Below are 13,678 nucleotides of genomic sequence, written 5' to 3'. Positions count from 1 at the left end.
AAGATCGATGCGACGTACGATGCGGATGATAAAGTTAAACATTTGATGTTGAACGCTTTCCTTTCATTTTACAAACGGAACGTCGAAAATTTTCTTTATTTCTTTTTTCGCTGTAACATCTTTCTTCTTTTTTTTTTTTTTTTTTTTTTTTGAAATTTTTCATGTCAGATTCGCATTACAATAGCTTTTATGTTTTAAATATTCAAAAGATAAAAAAGAAGTTTATTAATTAATTTTTATTTTTGTTACATGTTTTGGATTTTTTTTTTTTTTTTTACACTTCCGTATGGCATCATCACTAAAGTGAATTGGGTTAAATTGGTTATAACAAACATATGTCGTTGTTGTTGTTGTTGTTATATATTTTTTTCTCTCTGTATATCTTTATTTTATTTTATTTTTTATTTTTATTTTTTTTTACATTTTTCATGTGTTCGACCACATCCGCGGGGACTCGTAGAATGTACTGAGAGCATGCACACGCTGTACAATAGTTATTTTAAATTGCAACTGTGACGTTTTAGTGTGACATTGTATTTGATGGCAGTACAATGGCTTTCGAGTTTTCAAAAAATTTAAAAATAAAAATTAAAGGTTATTAATAAAGGTTTATATTCGTATTATGCAATAACAAGAAGCCAGTGAAGTTCACTTAACTAAATATTGCAACTATTGTGGGTATATTAAAAAAGTTAAATTAGGACAAAAGTTATCGAAGCATAAAAGCCTCTGTCAGCATAACACGTTTTGTACTTGAACAGTGCCAATCTCTTCACCTTTCTTGTTTCAGTACCTCGGCGACGGGGGTCATTTACTTGCAAAGTCTTCGAGGGTAGCAGGAGTTGTGCGCGTGCAGACTTCCTCACTAATGTAGGGAGTAGTAAGGATGACTTCAGTGGTTGGCACACAGCCCACTCGCAAAGTCACGAGTACCCTGTTTAGGCGGGTAGAGGTGACAGCATAGGTTGAACTGCAGGTTGATGCTAGCCAAGATCTTTCGGGAGGAAGATTGCATATTGACATATCACATGTAAACCTTGGTGCAGAGTGATATGTCATTTTGATCTCAGCAGGTCAAGCAATGTGTGAGGATTGACTGCTGGGTGCGGCCCTTCGGGGAGTACTCGTGGTGGCTTCGGTTATCCCCAAATGCCGGGGCATTAAATAATGAGAGGTGCTTGATAGTTGATAGTTTTGATCGTACCTACACTTCCATTCTGGTACCAATGCACTTGCAATAGGCCCCCTCTCTTACAAGATTGTCTGGCAAGGCTGAGGGATGGTGTTAGGCAAACCGTCTGATTAAGACTTCACCGGCCAGATGCGGACGTTAAAATCGACATATAATCTTTTTGGATTCAATCAGCAAAGCCACTTGTGCTTTTATCGATCCTTTTACAATCCTCAAGTATTGTTCGTGGCCTACACTTCATTGGTTATACCATTTTCATTGCACGCATATACGTAAAGCATTCTTCTTCTTTGTGAAAGACGAGATAAAAACATCTATTGCCGATAAGCTATACTTGAAAATGCGAAAGAAATTATATTTAGCTCAGGTTGTATTGTGACTCTTATCTGCTATCGGAGTGATAACGTGATAATACGATATTATATGTGGACGCATATGAATTTTTATTATAGCATAAGATGCCAGAAACATTTAATATCCGAACAAGGAAGAAGTAGAACAAGTAAAAACGAGTAAGACTGAAAATAGAATAACTTGAAGAAAACGCAAAATTTCGATGCTCTATAATATTAGGTAATTTTTCCTATTTTTCTACAGGTACTCCAGTGTAAATTTTTACCGATGTATTTGTTAGGAGAATAGGTGATAGGTGAGTTTTCTATGTTTTTGTTCTCCGTTTGTTCTCGAAACAGTGCAAGAATTTATAAGGTTTTTGTGTCCGGTCGGAAAAATGTTTATGGACGGACAGACTTAAATCGTTTTATGAGTATCGTAAGCTGTCTGAGGCAAAATGAATACGCCCACATCAAAGATAATGAAAAATAGGTTATACAAGAAACAATCGAGAGCGATTGCTTAAGAAACTTAATACACTGTCTGTCCGTAACGAATTTGAAAATGTAGTTAATTAAACTTTTTTCAAGAAAGATCTTGACGCAGAACGCATTGTTCGATGCTTATGCAATAATCCAAAGCCAAATATAAAGCAATTTGAAAGCGATATATAAATTATTGAATTACATTACGCTTAACAATCTCGTACCGAATTGATGTTTTTGTAAATGGAGATAAGGCAATGCATGCAGCATGCGCATCGCACTAAAATGATCTGCGAATATTTCAGGTTTCAAGTTAAAAATTGAAATTGCAACTTAATTAAGAAAAAGAAGAAGAATTTACTACTAATTTTAATAATTGATGCTTAGGATAAAAACAAAAACAAAGACAAAAACATCTTTCTTCTTATTGTTCTATCATTCTGTTTAAATTTTACACTGACTATGTCAACGGCATAATATTAATTTGCTCTTAAGATTTCCAACTTGTACAGCAGTGTCTTAGTGTTGAATGGTATTTATTTTGGTAATTAGCGGTAATTTGTTGAGTTAGTTAGTGTAACACTGTAACGATAAAGAACTTAAGTAAACTTTGCCAATGTGGCACTCTGAGCTGATTCTCTTTAGCGCATATATATATATCTATACATACATACTCTATTAAGAGTAAAAAAGAAAAACGAGAAAGAAAAAGAAAAAATTTCTACAAATATTTCTTGCTTGCAGTTCAACAAACTATAAAGAAACAACAACTATAGCAAAAAAAAAAAAAAAAAAAAAAAGCTAAAAACGTGCTTTAAATTAAAAAAAAAAAAAGGACAAAAAATAATCTTAAGAAAAAAAATTGAAAAAGTATGTAAGAAAATCGTGTTCGCTTAAGGGCGATATTTGGATAGCTATCGGTTCAGACAGTGCATAAAAATGCGCGAAGAATTTGAGTTTGACTTTTCGATCTCAGCGAATCGCTCTGGATGGAATATTTCCTTTTCGCATTACCACATCAAGATTCGTATCGTAATGTTTATCGACGTCGGGATTATCCCTTCCTTCCTTCCTTCAACTTATTCTGATTTTCTTTTTTTATGATTTCCGGTTCTCTCGTCACTTTTACTACTTTGTTTCGCTTATTGTAATTCTTTTCAAAATTGGTCCGTAAAACTGTGACTAACATTTCAACATTTCAACTGTTTTGTAATAATTTTTGCCATATAACGCATTTGCCTTATGCATATGCTGATCAAGAATATTTTTAATTTATATGCTTTGTGGTATGTTACAAATGATATAACATGAGTAATATAGTTCCAATTTGTGACTGATGGATATGATAGAGAAGAAAGAAAGGAGAAAGAAAAAGCCGGTTGCCAATTTTGTTTTGATAGTGAAATTCTCTTCTTTATAGCTTTGCACATTTTTTCCTTGGCACATACCACATTTTATGCATGTATTGCATATGCATGCATTTGTATAAAATAAAAAAAAAAATTAAAAAAAAAAAAAAACAATGGCAATAGGAAGATGCATTTTCGACAAGTTGCCTAGACGCTTACATGCACATATACATACAAACATATATATCGGTATATAACAATAGTTTAAAAATTGCCGCCCTTCGTCGGTAAAACATGTGTAACAAACAACAAAGGAATTTATCAAAGGCTTTTCGACAGAATACATGTTAACTTGTGGTAGGACAAGAGTGTAAACATCATTAAATCGTATACAAACACACGCACTTAGACACGTAATTCTTTGCTTGAGAGAATACATTTTAATGAGCAACGAAAGCAAGAAGACGAAAAGTAAAATCAACAACAATTGACAAAAAGCTTAAAAAGGATTCAAATATATATCTATATACACATGCATATTTGTCCATTCATACACACATATACACACACACAAACACACATATATATTGATAAACTAATACATTTAACGGAGGCCGATACTTTGACAATGAAATATTTGTATTACAATTGCAGTGATAGTTAAGTGGAAAAGGAGAATGGAGAAAGGCGAGAGTGAGAGAGAGAGAGAGAGAGAGAGAGTGAGAGAGAGAGAGAGAGAGAGAGTAACGAAAGTAAAGAGGCAAAGTTGAAAATGTTGAATTTCTTTTTCTGTACTTAGTGCAAACACTTTTTCACCAAACCGGAGAGAGTGCCGGATATCAGGCGAGAGAGAGCAATGGAGAGAATGTGTTTATAATATTTGTTATCACTGATAACAGACTATATTTTGGCGGAGAGCATCTTATGCATTTCCACCACTACTTTATTGTTATTTTTTATATATATATATATATATATATATATATATATATATATGTACATGTAAGCAATATGATGCTGGTATACTTCATTATTATCATCATAAGCATCATTAGCTGCAGTATTGGGCTTCATAATAAACATTAACTTGGTTGCACGCAACGCAAATTTACAATTCAGTTGCAATTTGGCGCTTATTGTGTGCGCTTCTTAACGGTATTCTTTTAAAAAAAACTTTGATTGCTATGCTTGGTGTTGTTTATAGTTTATAGTTATTAACGGTCACAAAGTCCGTACGTGAATTTCTAAAGTAATAAATAATTAAGAAATTAAATTCGCTTGTGCGTTTAATATTTTCTTTCTACTTTTCTTACCTACTACTATCTCGGTAAAATATTACAAAATTTAAAAAAAAAAAAACAAAAAACAAAATTGAAAAAAATGTAGTGCGAGTGTAAGCCGAATGTTAACATACAGGCAGCACTCAGTTTTGCGGTTCGGAGAGAGCCCATTATCGAAGTATTTAAAAAAAAAAAAAAAAAATATTAGAAATGTTATCTCGTCTTGTCCACTTGTGTTTCATTAAATGCTTTTACCTTGTGATACCTTTTTGGTTTTCTCTGCGTAAAATAAGCTGTTGTTGATTTTCTTTTTTCGTAAAGCGAAAGTTTTGCATTACCATGTAGGCATAATTTTTTTTTTTTTTTTTTTTTTTTTTTTTTTTTTTAATTATCAACTGCAATGTTTTACAAGCTTTAAAGAAAAATTTGATAATTTAAAGGAAAAATTAATTTGGTAGACATTGTTGTTGTCACAAAAAAGTTTTCCGTAGAAAAGAAACCTAGGAAATGACTTGAAAGGAAAGAAAAAGAAATCTGTAAAAGAGAAAATTCAATTAATTAAAATAATTAAATAAAAAAAAAAAAAAAAAAAAGAAATCATTTTTCATATTTAAAAAATTTTAAAAGCAACGTAATATTTAAAAAATTTGAAAAATGTTTTTTAAAAATATTTGATTCGATTTTGTTAAAAAGCATTTTCAAATCCATTCTTTATAAACTCTAACAAAAAAAAAAAAAAAAAAAAACACGACAAACTTAACTTAACATTTAATTACCTTCGAATTTTTTGAAAATTAAAAACTTAAGAATTTTAAAAAAAGATTTTATATATTTCTTGAGAAACCTATAAATTATTTTAAATTACAGATTTTTACAGAAAAGAAAAACATTTCAAATTTCATATGCCTATCTATTGTGATGAGTACTGAACGTTCATACTATTACGCCTAACTAATCCCCTTTTTTTTTGGGTTTACTTACTCTCCTTTTAGGTTAGAGAAAGGTTAAATAAATTCACCTTTTTATAAATTCTTTTTTTTTTTTTTTTTTTGGAACTTTTTTAACGTTACATATGTTAATGTATATGTTTACTATATTTATATTTAGTCTGTTTTTTTTTTTTTGTTTTAGGTACTTTTTTCTTATTCCGGTCAGTTGGTTTTGTAAACAAACATTTTGGTGTTTCCTTGTTGTTCGGTCATAAATGGTCGTATTTTCCTTCTTGTTTTTGTTTTTTTTTTCTTTTTTTGCACTGTTCAGTCTTTTACTCATTTCATAGTCGGTCAACAAAATAGAGCAACTTTTTTGTGCTTTGGTCATCTTGTTGTGTTCTAAAGAGAAAATGCCTTTTAGCAAGGCATGCAATAATCGTCAACTTTATACCTCTGGTATTGCAGGGTACACTAAGTTTATTATACGATTTAAATTTATCTGCTCATCTGCATAAGTTGTTCACTTATTTGCCTAGCGAATTATTTTTGCGACCACTTCGCATATACCGTTTATTTTTTTTTTTTTGAAAAAGTCCTTATAGGACTTTAGTTCAAAAATTTTAAACTTTCGCCAGAAAAATCGCTGAAAAGTTCGGATGAAGTTCTTCAGGCTTCTGCCTATATAAGCAAGTTTGTATATAGCAAATATGACTAATTTTTGTTGTTCTATTAGGTGAAGAACTATTATCTTTCATTTTTGTGTACCGGTTTTCTAAATTTAGACCATATCAGTTCATGTTTTGGATCTACATCAATATAAGAGATCCGACGAAAATTTTACTTTACCTTGATACCTTACCATAAAAATAAGTGAAGGCTTAGAAGATGGAAGATTGAAGGAAATTTAAAGTTCGTCTTTGCCCGACTATAAGAATTTTACTTGTTTTCGTTTGTAATTTTCGTATGATTTTCGATTCCTCTTGGCTTACCTATTGTCTTTTTATGTCCATCTTAGGCAAACTATGCTTAATTTTGTCATTTTGAACGTAGCTTTCAAAGAGAATCCTTCGTAGTCTTTACATTCCCTTGGTCAATCTTAGCGCAGCCATGTAATTCAAAAATACATTGCACCTTTAAAATAAGAGCAGCATTAGATATTGATATTGAATCGACAACATATAGACGAGTTGCAGAATTCCAATTCGAGCGTAAATCTTTATTTGTTTTCTATAATCCAATTAAAGATGCGCTACTTACACTGCTTATTAAATGCCGTAGTCTCACAAGGTATAATTAAAGGCTCTGTGTGATCAAAGGGAGACGTTTATCCTTGCGACAATGTGAGCGTTAGCGAAGCATTGAGTTCGGATTATGCAGATTCTTGCTGACTTGATGCGAATGGAAAATGACGATCGCTAAAAAGCTTTTCATTGCTTTCTAAAAATCATCTGTGAATAATACGTAAGCTGTTGAAAATTGATATAAGTGCTCCCGGGACCAATGCAAGTAATTTAAACAGTCCCATCATTAAGTAGTCGTCCTTAGGCATCTTCAAAATCATTAAAAAAGAAAAGTGGTATACTAAAGAGGTTTGTCTGTCTGTGTGTGTGTGTGTGTGTGTGTGTGTGTGTGTGTGTGTGTGTGTGTGCTAGCGATAAAAGTAAGAAAGAGCAACGACAATAATAATGACGATAATAAGTCATTTTATAACGGTTTCGTTACCTAGTCAGAGTTTTTTTTTTTTGTTTTTTTTCATCCTCTGCTTTCTATTACGAAACCATATCTGGGTTGAACATTGTTATTACTCTTGCCTTTTATGATAACATGGTTTTTTTTTTTTGATCGTCGTCAGCTTTATATACTTTCTTTCTTCCATCACAATCACACACTTTTATGCATCTTCCAATTGAAGTTACTAACATATTGTGCCGTTTCCTTCAAAGACACTAACTATTTTCATATTTTCCATTATGTATTCATTAATCGTGCATGCCTATATAGAGGATGGTGGTATATGCTTCATATGTACGCATCTATGTATGCCTTGTTATAACATTTTGCTATTTTTCGGGAAAATAATTTAAGATGCAGTGTTTCTTAAACTATTTCTGGCTTTGTTACCTTTCAGCCTTAAGTTAAGGTCCACTGAATGTTTACATAAATGTTCACTTGCATGAATCTATCATATTTGTTTGTGTTCGTGTGCGTGTGCTTGTGTTTACATATTTTCCCTACATACATATATATATATACGGATACGTATCCGCTCTCCTGACGAAGCGACGAAAATCTTTTTCTCTTTATTTCTCACGTAGTTTTTGCTTTTTTTTTTTTTGGGACTATTTCTTCTTCTTATCACTTTTTGTGTTTAACAAATTGTTTTTTATTACTTGTCATAGATAAACTAAACACAAGAAAAAGAACAAAATACGAGCAAAGTTACGGGAGTTACGGGAATGAGTAAAAAGAAAAGTATGATTAGTGGTGGGGGTTAAGCGAGTCTAGATTCAACTCAAGCATTTGCTTATGAAGAACATTTCTACACTTTCGTAACACGCATTGCAGGATACACATTACTCCGGGGAAAGGTGCCAGATTCTATCACCAGATATTAGAGACTAAAGAAGATAATGAAAAAATGTCGCTTTCGGGTGAGGACTGAGGATGACACATAGCTAGAGGGTATTATCTTACAATTATGGTATTTTCTAATAAAAAAAAATATAAATAAAGATGTAAATCGTGTACTCGAAATATGACTTGAGAGCGAGAGTGGTCTGCACGTCTGGCCCTACATGCGAGAAAAATTGATCTCGTTTCGAATAATCTATTGTCAGGCACTCTATTACTGTCCTTCTCTCTGTCTAGGAGGAGTTTTCTTTGACGGCACAAGAATTTCTCTCTCTCTCTCTCTCTCTCTCTCTCTCTCTCTCTCTATCTCTCATCTTATTTATTAGGGAATCCGACCAGAAGAGGTTTCACCTATTTACGGTTCCAACTTCATAGGTATAATATGCTTATTAATAAAATAGAAAAAATTCCCTTAACTGATACATGATAGGATAATATGTACAGACATTAGGGATCTGCGGCCGAATTGCTTTCAAAACTATTCATGTATTTAATGGGTGTTTCGCTAGATAAATGCATAAAATTTATTAAATTCGTTCATTGTTCCCTTTAATGGCTGTGTGTAATATCAATGAAAGCTTATTCGCTTCGTCATCAACAGACTCCTTTTATTTTAACGTTAATATGGTCGAATGTTGCCGCATTGTTGTACTCTAACCAAACATTTTCTAATCGTTGCATCCTTCACTTTGTTCGTTTTTACAGACACTTATTACTTATACGTATACTCAGTCGCTTAGTGACGCAGTAAATTTGTGGAAAATTTTATTTGGATTATATTCAAAATACCTTAGAGGCGTACATCGTAAAATACTATATGACCACGTAATGTAATGTAATATATAGTACGATGAAGACGTATTTAAAGAATAAATTGGCGAACCGAAATGTAGGAAAGGGATTCGTATTTAATCGACGAATTGCACTTTTGGAGGAAAGTTTGGTGGAAAATATCGCGATTGAATGAACGATATCTCGTTCATCGAAACTTGAGTTAGCATTATTTTTCGATGCTAATGGATCATGCATACGTCTCTGTGTCTCTCTCTGTGTTGCGTGTATGTAAAAAAAAAAAACAAAAAAAAAAAAAATACAAAAAATAGCGCGCTAGATACTTTATGGCGGCTTGCTTGACCAGTATACATGGGCAAGTGTGGACTAATGTGTGTACACATATATCTTTACTTGCTGTTAAGCGCTCGCTTTCATACGCTTGAAAAACTAGAAATATTGGTTGAAAGCGTTGTTATCGGTCGTTGTTTTTTCTGTTGTTGCTATTATTATTGATGTTGTTATTAAACATCGAACGCACATTAGTACATGTTTAGAAAATTTCACTTTTGTGGTTAAACAGTATAAAAGCAGTAACAACACCAATAGCAATAACAATCAAACTGTGGCCATTGCCACAAAACTGCTGCAAGATTTTTTTTTTTGCGTTTTTCGTTTTTCATTTCATTTCATTTTGTTTTTATTTTCTTTTCTATTTCAAGCAACGATTGTGGTATCTCTTGATTGACGGACTAACAAACAAACGAACTGGCACACAGACAACGGCCTGGCTTGCACTATAAAATCAAATGAAGATATATATACATATATATATATATATATATGTATACATAAACATATGCTCGTACATATCGCATATTTTACAGCGTCGCGATTATTTGTCATAAACACCATTGTCATTACGACCATCATCATCATTATCGTCATTAATTGCTTTTGAAATCGAACGGAAATATATGAACGGATTTTTACTGTAGACGAGCGATACCAACCTAACATTATCCTCAACAGCATTATTTATTTCTTCCCCACTATACAGTTATTAAGCTTTTTTTGTAAACGTAATATTTCACGTTTTAGTTCCTCTCCCATATATATATATATATATATATATATATACACAACTTGTTTGTTGTAAATCACAGAAATGTAATCAAATTTTTTTTTTGTTTCGCTCGTTTACGCAGAAAAATATAAATTGTAAGTCTTTCGCTTGACTCAAATTAAACTTTCATTTGTTTTTTTCTTTTTGTTGTTGTTGTTGTTCACATAAAGCAAAAATTATGGTTCACTGTTACAAAGTTTCCTTCATAATGAAGGTTACGATCGTTATACCTTTTCGCTACTCAGCCTCCATAGTTTGCCATATAATTTCGATTGGCTTTCTTTTCTGCTTTCACATCTTTTTCGTTTTTCGTTATTTAACGACTACTTAATAATATCCTTATATCGTTTTATCATCCATCCAGAGATTCGATTGCATATGCATACGCATTTCTGCTTATTACATATTGTTTGACGATGGCAATGAATAAATGTGCGTGAGTGCATGAATGCGTGTGTACGTGTGTGCGTTTATTTTCAGCTGAGAAATATATTCTAATTTCAAATAAATCAATGGACACGACTACTATCTCCCACGAACACTGGGTCATTTATTTTTCTATAATTTCCATAAACTTATCGCATAGAGACAATAAAAAAAAATGTTACTACAGTAACACCGATAATAACAGTGTCGTTTTACTGTGCGTTGAATATATATATATGTTTGCGTGCAAGGGCCAAACTGTAAAATTTAGTCGCCTTAACTTTACTGGAACTTTCTAACACAACATAAATATTATTCTGCACAAAAACTAAAAAACTGCATATGTTATATATATATATATATATATATACATTTACGCATACATAGATATGTGCAATCATTCCTGTTTCATTAGAGGACGGGTGGCTTCTTTCATTTTAAATTATGAATGAAACTTTGTCCGGAGGGAAACCTGATCACAGCTTGAATTTATGTCCATCTTAATTTATTGCATACGGCATAGACTATTGCCAGCGAGCGGTAAAGGCTTAAAATCTGAATATTGAGACCATGAGTGAGCAATGTACATGATCATGCCTCATGCGATGGCCAGAGATTGTATTGTGCGTATGTGTTAAAGTACGTAAGAACGCTTGAATCTCTTATCAAATTTCCTAATTATTCGCAAACAGCTCGTCTACCGTTCCCTTTTTTTTTGGAAACAAAATTTTGTAATTCCTGCATAAGGTCAAAGATGAGAAATAAATACTTTTTGCGAGAATATTGAGAGTTTACTTTTTGAATTATGTCGCCGTATGTTGAATGGGATGCAAAATCTTTCGTCACAACTACCGCTCGAATCTTAAGATGACTTCGATCGTGTAAATCAACTTAATTTTCCTCCCGAAACTCCCGTCGAGGAAAGAAAACTTTCAGAAAGAAGAAGACTGCTACGTTACGGCAGCTCGCTTGCAGTTTTCTTCGTACCTTTTCTTTGTGTATTTACAAGGTTTTGTAAGGTTCCGAGTACCCAGTTTTATTATAATTAATTTAAATTTGCTTGAAAAGCTCTATCGAACGCTCTAAACGATATGACAAAATAAAAGTCTATCTATCCTTTGACACTTAAATATAAATATATATATATATATATATATGCAGTTCGTATTGATTTCGAATTCACTTTTTCATTGTGAATATGATTTCCAACATAGGCTTTCATTTTATTGCTTTATTTTCCGAGTCCATGTCTAGCTTGGTCGACTAGGTTAGTGCCAAATAATTCTCGGTATATTTAACATAAATACAAACATTGTATGGATGGATAATTTGTTCCGTCATCTTTCGTGCAAGCAATCAAAATTTGAATGAATTTAATATTAAATATAAAAAAAAAAGTAATTACATGTATGCAGGCAGGCAAGCGAGCAGGCAAGAGAGATATCGTTTGCATATCTTTCGAATTTACGGACTGCAAATTCCTTTTTCGCTTCCATTTTTTTTTTTTTTTTTTTAAATTCTTTTTTATGAGAAATATATGGTCTTGCACTTCTTTCAAACATTAATCATCCGAGCAGTGCTCGGTTTAAAATTTACTGAAAATTTTTATAGAAATGTAATAAAAAAAAAGGAGAAAAAGTATTTGAAAAATATGTGAAAAAATGGAAACGTGGTTATGCGTATATGTATGTATGTATGTATGTATGCCTGTATGTATGTATGTATATATGCATATATGTGTATGTGTGTATGTATGTGTATAAGTAAAGATTTACTTGTGGCCGTATTCTAAAAATACCTTACTGTCCGATTAGGGTTGCAGTTGCTGTTTACATTTTTTTAATTTTTTTTTATTTTTTATTTTTTTTTTTTCGTTTATGTATTATTTAAGGATTATTATTTACACATTTTGCATAAGTGTATATTTATGGGAAATCATGATAAATAACTAATTTTACTGATTACCTCTCTGCACTTCTGTCACTATCTGCTCAATTTCACTTTGTTCGCTAATGTTTATGAGATGACGTAAAATGATCATAAAAGACTACTTTTACTTATATATATTATATTGGACTTTGTTCCGTTCAAAAGCAGAAGTGACGAAATATGTGTTTTCATATCGTTAAGAAGGCCTTGTTTGTACTTTGTGTCGCTTTTGCTTGCTTATGAAAATAAAACAAGTGTTTGTGCCTTAGGGAGAACGGAAACGGATATTAAAAATTTAAACGGCATAAAAATTGAAATTGTCGCGAAATTGTTTTGTTAATAATTTAAAATTAACGCTAGATCTACAGCAACAATCAGATTCGTTGCTATTGCTTTTACGGCAAACAGATGCAATCTTATGATATGATTAATTGGCTAGCAAATGCGTGTGTGTGTGTGTGTATCTTTATAGATATATATATATATGGGTTATATGAGTTTTCCCGGTTTGGAAATTTTCGTTTCGACCTTTATCTGTTCATATTCTACGAGCGAGCTCAGAACGCATCTAACATTGTCCGCAATGATGTCCTTGCTTGTTATGCAGGACTGCTTGCTAGCGGCTTAAGAAAGAAACAATCAATATTCATACGATTTGACGGACATTGTATTTCGTTTGCGCTAAGTGTGTATAGCATTTCTTTGGGCCTAACCACAGCAGCGCATAGATATCTCCTCACATCATAATCTTGATGACGAATATGCACAAACTTAACGAAGTAAGATAATTGCAAATGGATCAATGAGATAACCGCAATGTGGCCGCTCCACTATTATGCAGCGCGCATTGATTAATAATTTAAAATCGCAAAATATATTCAATGAAAAATGTGGACACATTCTACTTAAATGAAATGAAATGAAATTAAATTTAATTAAATAAATGAATTGCTTGTCTGCGCGTTTTAATGCGTTTTAAAATATTTCTATCGTTATACTATAAAAGAAATTTTCTCGATAATAGAACCACGTGTCCCGCTTACCCCGAAATGGCTCGAAATCGAATCAGAATATTACTCGAGCTGTAAAAATAAAAAAAAAAAAAGAAAAAAGGATTAACAAAATTAATACATGCCCCTATGGTGGCCGGGGCCCCGCCCGCCCCGTGGAGTGGAATACATATAATTCTACTATGTAATATTTAATCATATTCTGCAAATACAT

Source organism: Glossina fuscipes, unplaced genomic scaffold, assembly GCF_014805625.2.
Source record: "Glossina fuscipes isolate IAEA_lab_2018 unplaced genomic scaffold, Yale_Gfus_2 43, whole genome shotgun sequence".
In the NCBI taxonomy this organism is placed as follows: Eukaryota; Metazoa; Arthropoda; class Insecta; order Diptera; family Glossinidae; genus Glossina; species Glossina fuscipes.
Note: the sequence above shows the minus strand (reverse complement) of the source record.